The following is a 12614-nucleotide window of genomic DNA, read 5'->3' as shown; positions in this document are numbered from 1 at the left end:
TTTCCTTCCCTCCCTCCTTCTTTCCTTTCTTTCCTTTCTTTCCTTTCTTTCCCTCCCTCCCCCCTTTTTCCTTTCTTTCCTTTCCCTCCCTCCCTCCCTTTTACACACATGTACGTTCAGCTGAAGGACTGATGGTGGCGGCCTGCCTCGGCCTGCTGATGTTACCCAGATCCCGCTGTCCCTGGGACAGTTAAATAGCCGGGGGCAGTGACCACTTCCATTCACATCAGCCACAGACCTACAGGTGGCCCCGGGAGGGCCCGGGCAGTGGGCCGCTAGGGGGCGCCGTGGGGCGCGGAGCTGGGCCTGGAGTCGGCGGCTCCCCTTCCTGAGTTCGAGTCCTGTCTCGGCCCTCGTGGGCTGGGGGACCCTAAGCCACGCCCCCGCTGCCTCAGTTTCCTCACTTGTAAAATGAGCCGAGTAAGGGAGGGCGAATCGTCCCGGGTCTCTGCCAGGAGCACCCGCTCAGCCGTGACAGCCGCTGTAGCCGCCTGGCTCGGCCCGAGTTCTCCAGGCTGGCCCGCGGCTTCTCCCCGCGCGTCCCCCCAAGCTGGCCGGGCGTTCGTCCTGCGGTGTAAGTTCGCCGGCGCGTTTTATTGTGTGGGAGTCGTTTGGGCTGAGGAAATACTTTTGACCCTCAGACTGACTCTGCGGCCCTCGGGGGGCTCGGCCCTGCCTGGGTGTGGGCCACATGGTCGGGCTGTCGGGACGTTGCCCCCCAGTCCAGGCCCCGCGACCTCTCCCGGACTCTCGGCCCGGCCTTCCTCCCCCTCTTTGTCGCCCCCACTCTCCTCCCCAGCGACCTCTGCCCGGTCCTGGGGGCCTGGGCCCCCGTGGGAACGGAGAAGAGCCCGCGCCGGCCCTTTCGCTCCCCTCGGCGTGGGATGTTCTCAGGTTCCCTCTCCGGTTCTCCGCGGGGTCACGCTGGACTCTGATCTTCCTTTAGGTTTTATGGCTGAGGACACGGTTGGCGTAAGTGGCCACAGTGCAGAGGATGGAAGGGCAGGGACGCCCACAACGGGTGCTCCCGGGGCTGGGCTCGAGCCCGGGAAGGTCAGGCCTCCGGCTTTCGGGCCCACGCTCGTCCGCACGCTGCCCTCGAGGAGGAGCATCCCCGGAGCTGCCCGGGCCCCCGCTGCCAGGCCCGAGAATGGCTTCTGTGGGGGGGGGTGCTTAACGTTAGCCTCTGCTGTCCTTGGTGAGGGCCGGTCCCCGGGGGCTTCTCTGTACCAGTCCTCGCTCCTCTCACAGCTCGCTTCCTGTTGGGAGACGGCGCCGAAAACCCATCAGCCAGTGGTAGGTGGGAGCCCCGCTCAGCAGTGCGTGGGGTCTGCCCCGGAGGGTCCGAGCGCCCTGGAGCGGGCGGCCAGGGACCGGAGACATCCCTCCTCTCCGGGGGCCCGAAGCCGGCCCTGCCGGCCGGTCATGAGGGCCAGCCTGGGGCCTGCTCCCCCTGATAACGGTGCCTCCTGGGGTTAGTGCACCTCAAATTATCATCATTTTGGATTATATTATGAATTGCTGCCCGCAACAAAAAAGAATTAATGCCACCCAACTGCTTGCTTTGTTGTCTAGTGTGCAAATGACGGGGAACAGATTGTACAGTCCGTCCTTCCATCCTTCCTTCCTTGCTTCCTTCCTTCCTTCCTCCCCTTCTCTCTTTTTCCCTCCCTCCCTCCCTTCCTCCCTCCTTCCTTCCTTCCTCCCTCACTTCCCTCCTTCCTTCCTTCCTCCCTCCGTCCTTCCTCCTTCCTTCTTTCTTCCCTCCCTTCCTCCCTCCTTCCTTCCTCCCTCCCTCCTTCCTTCCTTCCTTCTTCCCTCCTTCCCTCCTTCCTTCCTCCCTCCCTCCCTCCTCCTTCCTCCCTCCCTCCCTCCTCCCTCCCTCCTTCCTCCCTCCTTCCTCCCTCCTTCCTCCCTCCTTCCTCCCTCCTTCCTTCCTTCCTTCCTTCCTTCCTTCCTTCCTTCCTTCCTTCCTTCCTTCCTTCCTTCCTTCCTTCCTTCCTTCCTTCCTTCCTTCCTTCCTTTCTCCCTCCCTTTCTCCCTCCCTCCCTCCCTTTCTTCCTTCTTTTTCTTGTGTTCCTGAAAATTTCTGGAATTTTAGAAATACTACAAAAACCTGGTTCTTGAACTCTGTTCAGTCTCGTCTAGTTGGGACAGTTTGTAGGGGTTTTTTCCCCACAAGTTTAACCTTTTTGGTACAGTTTTCCCTGCACTGAATCAGAATTTGGCTTTCATGAGGTCCTGACGGTCTCTTTTGCCTTCCCTTCAAAGGACATATGAGAGGAGAACAGTAATACACAATTGTATCTAGTCAAAATGATGAGGATGCCATTTGGGCCCCTGGTAAATAGAAAGTATTTGCCTCAGTGAGACTGAGACCTGTTAAGTCTTGATCAGACCAAGGTCTCTCTCGATGGATCCAGGACCGTCTCCTGATCTGTGTCTGGGTTTTTATGGCTCCAGAGGAGGGAGTGAAGCAGGTGACTTTGGTCCTTTTTGACAATCCAGTGAACAGAATAGAACCTGGAAATTGCTTTAATTTGCATTTTTCCAATTAATAGTGATTTGGAACATCTCATATTCGTCAATAACTTATATTTCTTCCTCTGAGAAATGTCAGTTCGCATTCTTTGATCATATATCAGCTGGGGCCTGGAAATGTATTTTTCATGGTGTTTAGGACATCCATATTGTGTCAGAATGCATCGCTACATACATAAAAATAGAGTGACAAAAGCAATGTGGAATGTGGGTAACAGACATTATTCTGATAAGGAGTCCATAGGCTTTGCCAGACTCTCAGAGAGATTCATGACACATAAAAAAGGTTAACAATCCCTGCTGTGTAGGGATTAAAAGAATTTAAAAGAATATTTTTAAAAATAGATATATCTTTTACATTCACATTTTAAAAGAATATCTCTGGAATGCCAGTTTGTAACTATAAAAAGTAAGTAAATCTTCTTGTCTGGTGACACTCGAATATAATTTTATCATCATAAATTTAGAACTGGAAAGGATCTCAGAGGCTCTCTACTTCAATCCTTTCATTTCACGGCTAAGGAAACTGAGGTCCCAAGAGCTGAACTGATTTGCTATTGGACTCATAGAGACTGGACGATAGAGCTTGGATTCAAAGCCAAGGACCTCTGACTTCTAGAGCCAGCGCTCTTTATCTCATGCCATATTGTGCAAGTTTGGTGCCAGTCAATTTCTAGAAGTAAAAAATGAACCAGTCACTGTAAATTCTGAGACTTGTTCTGTATAACTGAATTGATGATGCTATCTATAGATATTTTGTATGAAATGTTACACTTTTCAAAGTAATAATAGCTGACATTTATATAGTTTGCAAAGTGCTTTACATACATTACCTCATTTGTCATTTGATATTTCACCTAGATTCAGGACAGTATGCTCTGCTTGATCAATGTGCACTTTTATGGATCAGGCATTAAATAACATGTCATTAATAACATCCCTGAGACGCCCTGCTTTGGCAGGGCTTAGCAGTGCTGGGCTGTGGCCTGGCACCCAGGGCTTAGGAGGGAAGAGGCCTGCTTCTGAGCCTCGCTTTCGCTACCCACTGGCTAGCTGACCTTTGGCAAGCCCCTACCAGAATCCCAATAGTCTCTTTCTGTTCTCATAGGCTATGTCTGCTGTGTACGGTCTGTTGCGTAAGAAGTTTAGGTTTCTTTTCACATCATGTATCCGTTTTTTATGGGATTTCCTGTTGTAGATGGTAAAAAGAAAGGGACAGGTTGGTCATGTGCAGACTGAAGACTTGATTTATATGGAATTTTAATTGTACTTCATAAAGTAGAAGGGAGGATTCTACATGAGGCAGAAGAATTGACAGTGAATGTTCTGGGACAAGGAGCATTGTTTGGAGATTGAAATGCACCTTGGGAGTTGAATCTTGTGCTCTTACAAAAGTGCCCCTCCCAAAATAGGCTCCCTTCTGTTGAAAAGAGAAAGGGAATGGGGAAGTTTTGACTCTTAAGACCTATATTTTTCTACATTTTCTGCCACTTAAAATGTTAGTTTTCAGAGTTTTTGCTTGTGGTATAGTGGAAACACATTTAATGTTGCTTTTTTTTTTTTTTTTTTAATAGCCCTTTTGTTGTTAACTTGCAGTTCCTGGAGAGATCCCTCACTATTTTTGTGACCCACTGATTTGTCTCCAACACTGTATTTGTGTATAGAAAGAAGCCCCATTTTTCCCTCAAAAAAATAAGCTGTCACTTTTTTAGTGAAAGTCGATGAAAAGTAGCTGTATTTATTTTATGTATAACTTTTTATTTTATGCATTACTTTTTGGTAATGACCTAATCCAACATGGTGAAGGCCCCCTGATCATGAGACCATGTTTGCTCCAAGAACAATAAATTTGGTGGTAAAAGGAGTGTTTGTTCCTGACAAGAATCACTTTTTGTTCCTCTGGGAATGTGTTTATCTTTCATAGATTCATAGAGTACTTGATATCAAAAAATTTAGGGAAGGTAGTCACACAATTGAATGCCACTGTTTATACTGGTGTCAGGAAACCTTTTGTAGATTATTGAATCTTGCAAGTTATTGAGAGCCCAACTTAAAAAAAAAAAATCAAGGGTAGTACTTCACAAAACATACTTAGGTTACTTAGTTTTAATTATGTATGGTATTTACTGTAAGTGCCAAAGGTATGTATGTTTGGGAAAAAAATAAATAATGGAAATTTAATCAGTGATGTATAGGGCTTGTAGAAATCTTCCTGTAGATATTTCTGTGTTCTTTGCAGAATTTAGCTTCCTTCATGGAAATTTGTGTTTGGCCTATAGAATTTCACTAGATTTCAGAATAAATATGTTGAATGATTCTGAAATGCAAAAGAGAGCATAGTTGATGCTTGAATTGAAATTTTAAAAATTATCTGTGATTCATCAGAGTCTTAGAAGGACCTAGAGTGAAGGAGGAAAGAGCTAGGAAGTCCTTAATGCTTTGGATGTTCAAGAGGAAGGCTGATAGATTGAACTTTGCGCCGCTGTCACTCACTGCCACAAGTATACATGAAGTAAATTTTCATTAAAGGCATACTGTGTCTCAGACCCTGTGCTAGGCATTTGGGGCCAAAAGACCAAAATAAAATAATCCCAGACCTCGAGGAACTTCCATTTTACTGGGAAGATACCATAGAAGCTTAGATAAATGCACATAAAGCCCGTCTAAAGTAATTAAAAATTATTGCTTGACGTAGGGAATGATGATGGCGGTGGAGAGCAGGAAAGACCCTCCTCCTGGAGGTGGTGCCCGGGCGAAACTTTTCAGGGCTCTCTGCTGTTGGAGCGAACATCTCATTTAACCTCTCTGGGCTTCCAGGAAATGCAAGGGCTGGGCTTTTTGTGGTTTTCCTCCTAATTCTCCACTTTTTCCCCCTTTGTCTCCCTGGTAATCCAACTTATTAACCTGAGCCTCACGATTGCTTCTGTTGGGGACAGGGCCCTAATTCTCTGTTTCTGGTACTTGGTGGATGTCTCTGCCTGCATGGCCCGCTGGCAGCTCAGAATGCTGTTCCGGTCTGGAGGGGAGCCCAGCCCTTCAGAGTCTCGATCTCCTCATTCAGGGGCAGTGCCCTTGGTTTAGTGGGACCCTCTCTGCCAGATTCACCTTTCCAGCACAGTCTTCCCATGGTAGAGCCCCGGGCCTGTAGTCAGAAAGGGCCGGGTTCCAATTTTGCTTCAAAGAATGCTGGTCACCCCGCAACTGCCTGCCTCGGTTTCCTTGGCTGTACAGTGGGGACATTCCGAGCACCTCCCACCGAGGGAGTAAGCTCAGTGAATGCCGCTTCCTCCCCGCCCTCCTCTCTCTCCACTGACTCGGTGAGCACACAGGCCCCCTTAGACTGGACTCGGCTCCCCAGCCTTCCCCTGTTGCTCCCAGCCAAACGACGCGCAGGCCCTCTGTTCCTGCCTGGCCCCCTCCCCAGGCCCTCGGCGGGGCTCCCTCCGTTCCTGCCCGTGGCCCCCTCCCCGGCCCTCGGCAGGGCTCCCTCTGTTCCTGCCTGGCCCCCTCCCCGGCCCTTGGCGGGGCTCCCTCCGTTCCTGCCCGTGGCCCCCTCCCCGGCCCTTGGCGGGGCTCCCTCTGTTCCTGCCTGGCCCCCTCCCCGGGCCCTCGGCGGGGCTCCCTCCGTTCCTGCCCGTGGCCCCCTCCCCAGCCCTTGGCGGGGCTCCCTCCATTCCTGCCCGTGGCCCCCTCCCCGGCCCTCGGCGGGGCTCCCTCCGTTCCTGCCTGGCCCCCTCCCCGGCCCTTGGCGGGGCTCCCTCCGTTCCTGCCCGTGGCCCCCTCCCCGGCCCTTGGCGGGGCTCCCTCCGTTCCTGCCCGCGGCCTAGCTTTCATTCCCCTGGCCCTCGGCGGGGCTCCCTCTGTTCCTGCCCGCGGCCTAGCTTTCATTCCCCTGGCCCTCGGTGGGGCTCCCTCCGTTCCTGCCCGTGGCCCCCTCCCCTGGCCCTCGGCGGGGCTCCCTCCGTTCCTGCCTGGCCCCCTCCCGGGCCCTTGGTGGGGCTCCCCGTGTTTTTGCCTGTGGCCCGCCCTTGTGAGTCCGGGCGGGACAGCCTCCCTCTGGGCTTCTCGGGGAGAGCCTCCCCCCCTCAGATGTCTCGTGGCCCTCCAGCCCGGCCGCCCTTTTGCCTCATGGCAGACTTGTGTGTGTCCGTACGGTAGAGTATAAACATCTGGGGAGAAGGGCATTAAAAAGATAGTTTCCCGATGCATGGTGGACAGTGCTTTGTCCACAGAGAAGATGTATTGGGTTCCGTTGTCCCGAGTCAAAAGGAGCGATTCGTACAGTCTGGCTCTGTTCGGTTTAATGGGCTTTTCTGTTCCTTGTGAGAGTATCTATTCTAGGCACATGACTGCCGGCCTTGTTCGCAGGGCTCCGGCAGCTCTGGGACGGCTTAAAAGGGAAATGTCTGTGTGATGAACGGCCCCCTGTTGGGGGGGCTCTCCGCGGGAGCACCCGGGTTTCCTTGGGTCTCAGAAGCTTCCCTTGGGTCTTTGTGTCCGAGCCCCGTTCCTTACAAAGTAGAACAGACACGTTGGGAGGATCCTCTGGCTGTCTATGGTTATGGCCCTGAATAGGCCAAGAAGCCGAAAGTTGCCACGACACTAGGAAATGATTGGGGGAAAAAAGAAGTTAAAACCGGACCCTCCCACTAGAACAAGCTCAGCTTTGTGTCGGGCAGGCTCGACATATGAAAAGACCATTGTTTCAGGATGACTTTTTAATTAATACTCATTCCTCACACCCATCAGCTTTCTGAAGGGCCTTCTCCTTTCCTCCGTGCCCTCCCTCTCTTCTTCTCCCAGCCCCACTCCCCTGGGCCCAGGCAGCCGGACGCTGGGGAAGGGGAAGGATCCCCCAGACACCCCCACTCCGCTTCTCTCTCCCCCTGCCCAGGACTCTTCTACCTGTTGGAGAAGAGCCCTCTGTGTTTCCAGATTTAGGAGCCAGCACTGTCCCCCTTGGGGCTCTTGGAGCGGGGCCCAGCCTCAGCATGTTCCAAGCTCTCCCTCCAAAGCAGCATGTACACCTTCCCTTGCCTGAAGCCAAAACAACAAGCCAAGAATTAACTGTTTTCTGTGTTTCCCTTTCCCCCTGGTGGTACCGCTGTTAAGAGTCGAATCTGGATTGATTTGGCCTGTGAAATCCTTTAGTTTCCCAGCGCTGCTTTCTAGGCTAATTCTGATACTCTCCTGGATAGAGACAATGTAAGTGTAGGGAAGAGAGAATGAAGTAAATATTTAAATACTGCATGAGGGAGATGGGCTAATTCAGAAGCCGCTGCTTTGATTTATACGTCTGGTGGGTTTGCTTTCGACTCCCCACTGCCCCTGGCATTAGGTCTAATGTTCGTTTTAAAGGGAAACTAATGCTACATGTTCTCGTGCAGCTGAACCACATAGTGTTCCTTTGCCACGGAGGAAGGCGCGCTCGTCGGTGTCCGGAAGGATGGGGCTGCTGGGGTGGAGAGCAAGTTTGACCCCATGGGGAGGAGTTAACTTTGGGTGATGGTCATGAGTTAGCAGCCTATGGGAAGCTGTAGGGGGATGTAAGTCTAAAAAGTTATCCACTTGGTTCCTCCCTCGGGTTCTCTCCATTCTGCAAAAGCTGCTTCTTAAAAAACTTTCTTGTGGTTGTGCTCTCAGTGTGCCCCCCTCCTTTGTGTCTCCCCCCAGACACACCGTGCACCTGGAGGTGCAACCTTATTTGATGCTCTTTGCAAGTAAATGTCATCTATATCTTGTAATTAGTTATTAGTCCAGCAATGATTAAGCATAAAGTCCCTTCCAGCTCTAAATCTATGATCATATTTGAGGTTAAATAGAGCGGTAGCTTCTCATCAAAGAAAACATATCCAGACCATTGATTGACATCATTGTAAAGTCCTTGAATTTTCAAGTTACATGACATCCCTTAAGAAAAGAAGGTTTTTTTTTTTTTTTTAAGGATTTTAAAGAAATCAAGAGGACATAATAAAAGGACATATCTCAAGGGAGAAGTCCTGACTGAACAGGTGATTCCTTTAAAAATCTATAAATGTCACTCCTAGTCAATGAAATACCCATTGATCATAGCAATGACTTAGGTAATTTCAAATGTCAGAGGGGAGGCTTTTTCTGAGAAGGGAGTTTTAAAAAGTCTCAGGAATAATTCGTTTCTTCTCCACTCAGGCCAAATTAGTTATAGTTCCTGCTCAGAATTAAAACCAAAAGAAAATAAGGAAGGCAATCATTTAAGACTGGGCATTCACCCAATAAACATTTGTTCAGTACCTAGTATGTGCCAGGCAGTGAATTAGGCAGTGGATGCAAAGGCAGAAAGGACACAGTCCCTGTCCTCAGGGAACTTCTGCTCCCTGGCATGAGAGCCATATTGGTTTTGGCTATCGGAGGGGAAAAACATCCAGAAGAGTATCTCCCCAGATGAAGCTCCTGTGTCTGAGATCGGTGTTTGTTTTTCTTGGGGCCAGTCTTGATTTTTTTCTTATTTAGATCATATACCAGAGTCATTTTTGTTTCATCTTCTCTCAGATGCTAAAAAATGAAAGACACTCTCATGTGCAGCGGGAATAGCCATGGAGTTGGGTGGCTGGGCATGTGGGTCCCTAGGGAGTTCTGCTGGAGGGGGTCTTACCCGAGAGTCGTGAAGTCAGGTTCTCGCATGGTTCTTGGAAGTCGGTCTCCTTACCTTATAGTTGTGTTTGTTGTATGTACGGGGAGATTAGGTGAATGACCATAAATCTCATTAGAGGAAGCCCTGAGGAAAAAGCTCTTACTCAACAGCTGGAGTCTTGAAGGGGGGAAAATAACTGTGTTGCTCAATTTGGAGAGCCTTTGAGGGAAGCCAGCGATTGCTTAAACAAACTCTTGGATCTTCAGAAAGTAATAGTCAGTACCTAGCACTAGATCTTAACTTTCAGTCGGGCTAAGTAAGGCTGCTTTTTATCTCACCCTGAGGTGAACCAAAGTAACATCTTCAATTCCACAGTTGACCCTTCAGAGCAAGAACAGTTATGTGACACGATTGCCTAGGAGATAGCCAGACATAATTGTTCTGTTCCAGATTGGATTTGGAATGGATTTCTTTTGTTCCTCTTTCTGAGCAAAGATCCAGATGTTGGGTCAGCCCCGAGAGGTCCCCCCCAATGCTGGAGGAACCTCGATTTGGCAATTAGAAACGCCCAGCCTCCCTGCTCGCATTACCAGCTGAGCGTTTAGTCGCAGTATCGGCTATGTCTAGAATGTTAGCATACCAGATTGACCTTAAGATTCTTTCACCTTTTTTTTTCCGCTTTTTTTCTTTGCTCTGATCCTGCACTCAGGGTACTGGTCAAACCAGTCTGTATTTAGCTGATTCTTATCAAGAAAGTAAACTTAACTCTCCATTGCCAGAACCTCTCTTTAGCATGTGGCAGCCTAGATTTACCAGATTAACAAGTATCACCTTACCTATTACCATGGTTTGCTTTTTACAGAGGGCTCAGACTTCATATGCATAAAAAGTTTATGCCAATTTCAACATACTTTTAAAAGATTTTTAACTGTTTACTTCATACGTTTTCATCTTAATTATCTGGCTCATAAAGGCTTTAATGCTGATAATTATGACAATAATAACAACTGGCACTTACTTAGAACTTTGAGTTTTGCAAAACCCTTTACAAATATTATCTCATTTGGACCTCATAACCCTGAGAGGGAGGTGGTATTATAAGCCCCATTTTACAGATGAGGAAACTGAGGCAGATGATTTAAGTGCCTTGTCCAACATCATGCAGCTCCTAAGTATCTAAGGCCAGAGTCGCGCTCCCCTGGGGCACCTAACGACACAGTAGATAGAGCACCAGCCCTGAAGTCAGGAGGACCTGAGTTCAAATCCGGCCTCAGACACTTGACACTTAACCCCGATTGCCTCAAAACCAAAACAAAACAAAAAAAGAAACCGATTTAAGCTCTCTCTCTCCCTCCCTCCCTCTCTTGGTTGCCTGTCTGTGCCGAAGATAAGTGATTATTCTTCCTGGTGGTCATCTTGTTTTGATGAGAGAGCATTCTCCAGATTCTGATAGTTCAGTCCATTTTAATGGACGGGACATTCAGTGGTCTAGGAAAAGTTAAGAAAAAAAGTGTTAGCACTACTGTACCAAGGGGACAGTCCATACCATTTTCACCTGGAGCTTAAATGTAACCTAGGACTTTCTCATTTGCCCCTTGAGCTCCATAGTGTCATGGATGGAATATTTGCCTTGGGATCAGGCCAGGTTAGGGAGACTCGGCTTCAGATGCTGCTTCCAGACATCTCATAATTGTGTGACCCTGGAAGAAGAAAGTTCTTTCAGCTTTAATTTCTTCATCTATAAAAAGGAAGTGATAATAAGACGGCATTCATAAAACACTTTGCAAATCTTGACGTGCACGACATCAGTGTTGTTACTTGAGGACACAGTAGAGCCTGCTGGGGAATATTCATTTGCCCAGGAGATGAGGGAGAGCCAGTAACTCTTGAGCAAGGGAGGCTGTATCCATCAGCAGCTCTTTCAGTGCACCAGTCTAGCAGCTCTGTGAATGAGCTCTTGGGATTCTTGACTTGACCAGCTATGGGGTGGGTTATTCAGCTGGTTACCCCAAAAGGCCAAAATGGGGCGAGAGGACTAATCATAAGTATTGAGGATGAGGCGTCATGTCCGTTGGAAGGAGAGATGAGGAGGAAGAAGCATTTGAATACCATCTTTAGAATGGGTGAGATTTCAATAGACAGGTAGGGGCAGAGCATTCTAGACAGAGAACTTGTTATGGAAGAAAGCACAGAACATGTTGGAAGAATAGAAGTTGAGCAATCTAGTGTTGTTTACACAAAAGGAATGTGTAGGAGGCCTGGTGGGAGATGAGACTTGAAAGGTAATTTCTAATAGCTGACATTTCTGTAGGGCTTTAAAATTGGAACAACATTTTCTATACTTGATCTTGTTGGAAGGCAGGCTGGCCATATTTTGGCATATCTTGAATTCTTGCAGACCTAATTTGCTAGATAGTGGGAAACCACAGAGGGTTTTTAAGTAGGAGAGTGAGATGAGCAGAGCTGGATTTTAGGAAGACTAATCTGGAAGCAGTGGGTTGGAGTGGAGGAGGCGAATTAAGCTACTGCAATAGTCCAAGAAGGGGGATGGCTGCCTGACTAAGAACAGTGGAAATGAAGAGACATACTTGAGAGACACTGACTGCAGAAGTAGGGAAGGTGGAAAATGCAAGATTTTACTGTTCTTGTTGTTTGTTAAATATTTAAATGAAGAATACCCCTCCAAACCCCATGACTTAGTAAATAATATCCATGAAGACTTTCTTCCCATCGGATATCTTCCTTGCATGTGTTGGAGCCATACAAAATCCCTTGAAAGGCACAACAGCACGCTTTGTCTGGCCCCTTTATTAATGCCCAGGGAGGCATTTGACATGGGAGTGGTGTGCTTGCCAAAGGAGTTTGCCACTGTCCTGGTAGATGTCTTGTGCGAGATGCAAATGGAAGAGGGATTCCCTGTGAAATAGAGACGTTCTGATGATCTCTTCTACAGATGACACTGGAATATTGCAGAGCTTCCTAAATGTCATCCATAACCACTCAAGAATTTGGCTGTATTATCAACACAGGAAAAAGGAAGTGGAAGGATCCTTTTTTTTTGGGGGGGGGGGAGATGCAGGCTATGAATACAGTTGGATGAACAGCCTTTAGAGCTGATCCAACAATTTATAGATCTTGGAAAGACTGCAGATGGAAAATGAACTGGGCCCAAAATTACAGAGGAGAATGCGCCGGCTTGCATTTGAAGTATTTCTCAGTACTACTCCTAAAACCCTGTAGTTTCTTTGTGGAACAACAAGCTATAATACCAGTGCTCTTCAGGAGATGCCATAAGACTGCTTCAGAAAGCATACATTCTCTTAAGAATTAGAATTGTGGGTCACTGAAAGAATAGCGGAGAAGTACATGGTGGATACAAATAGCTGACATTAACAGAGAAAAAGCATTGTATAGCAGAAACAGTATAAAGGATGTCATCAAAGACTTGTATGAAGAGAAAAGG

The sequence above is a fragment of the Antechinus flavipes genome, chromosome 2 (genome assembly GCF_016432865.1).
Source record: "Antechinus flavipes isolate AdamAnt ecotype Samford, QLD, Australia chromosome 2, AdamAnt_v2, whole genome shotgun sequence".
Lineage (NCBI taxonomy): Eukaryota > Metazoa > Chordata > Mammalia > Dasyuromorphia > Dasyuridae > Antechinus > Antechinus flavipes.
Note: the sequence above shows the minus strand (reverse complement) of the source record.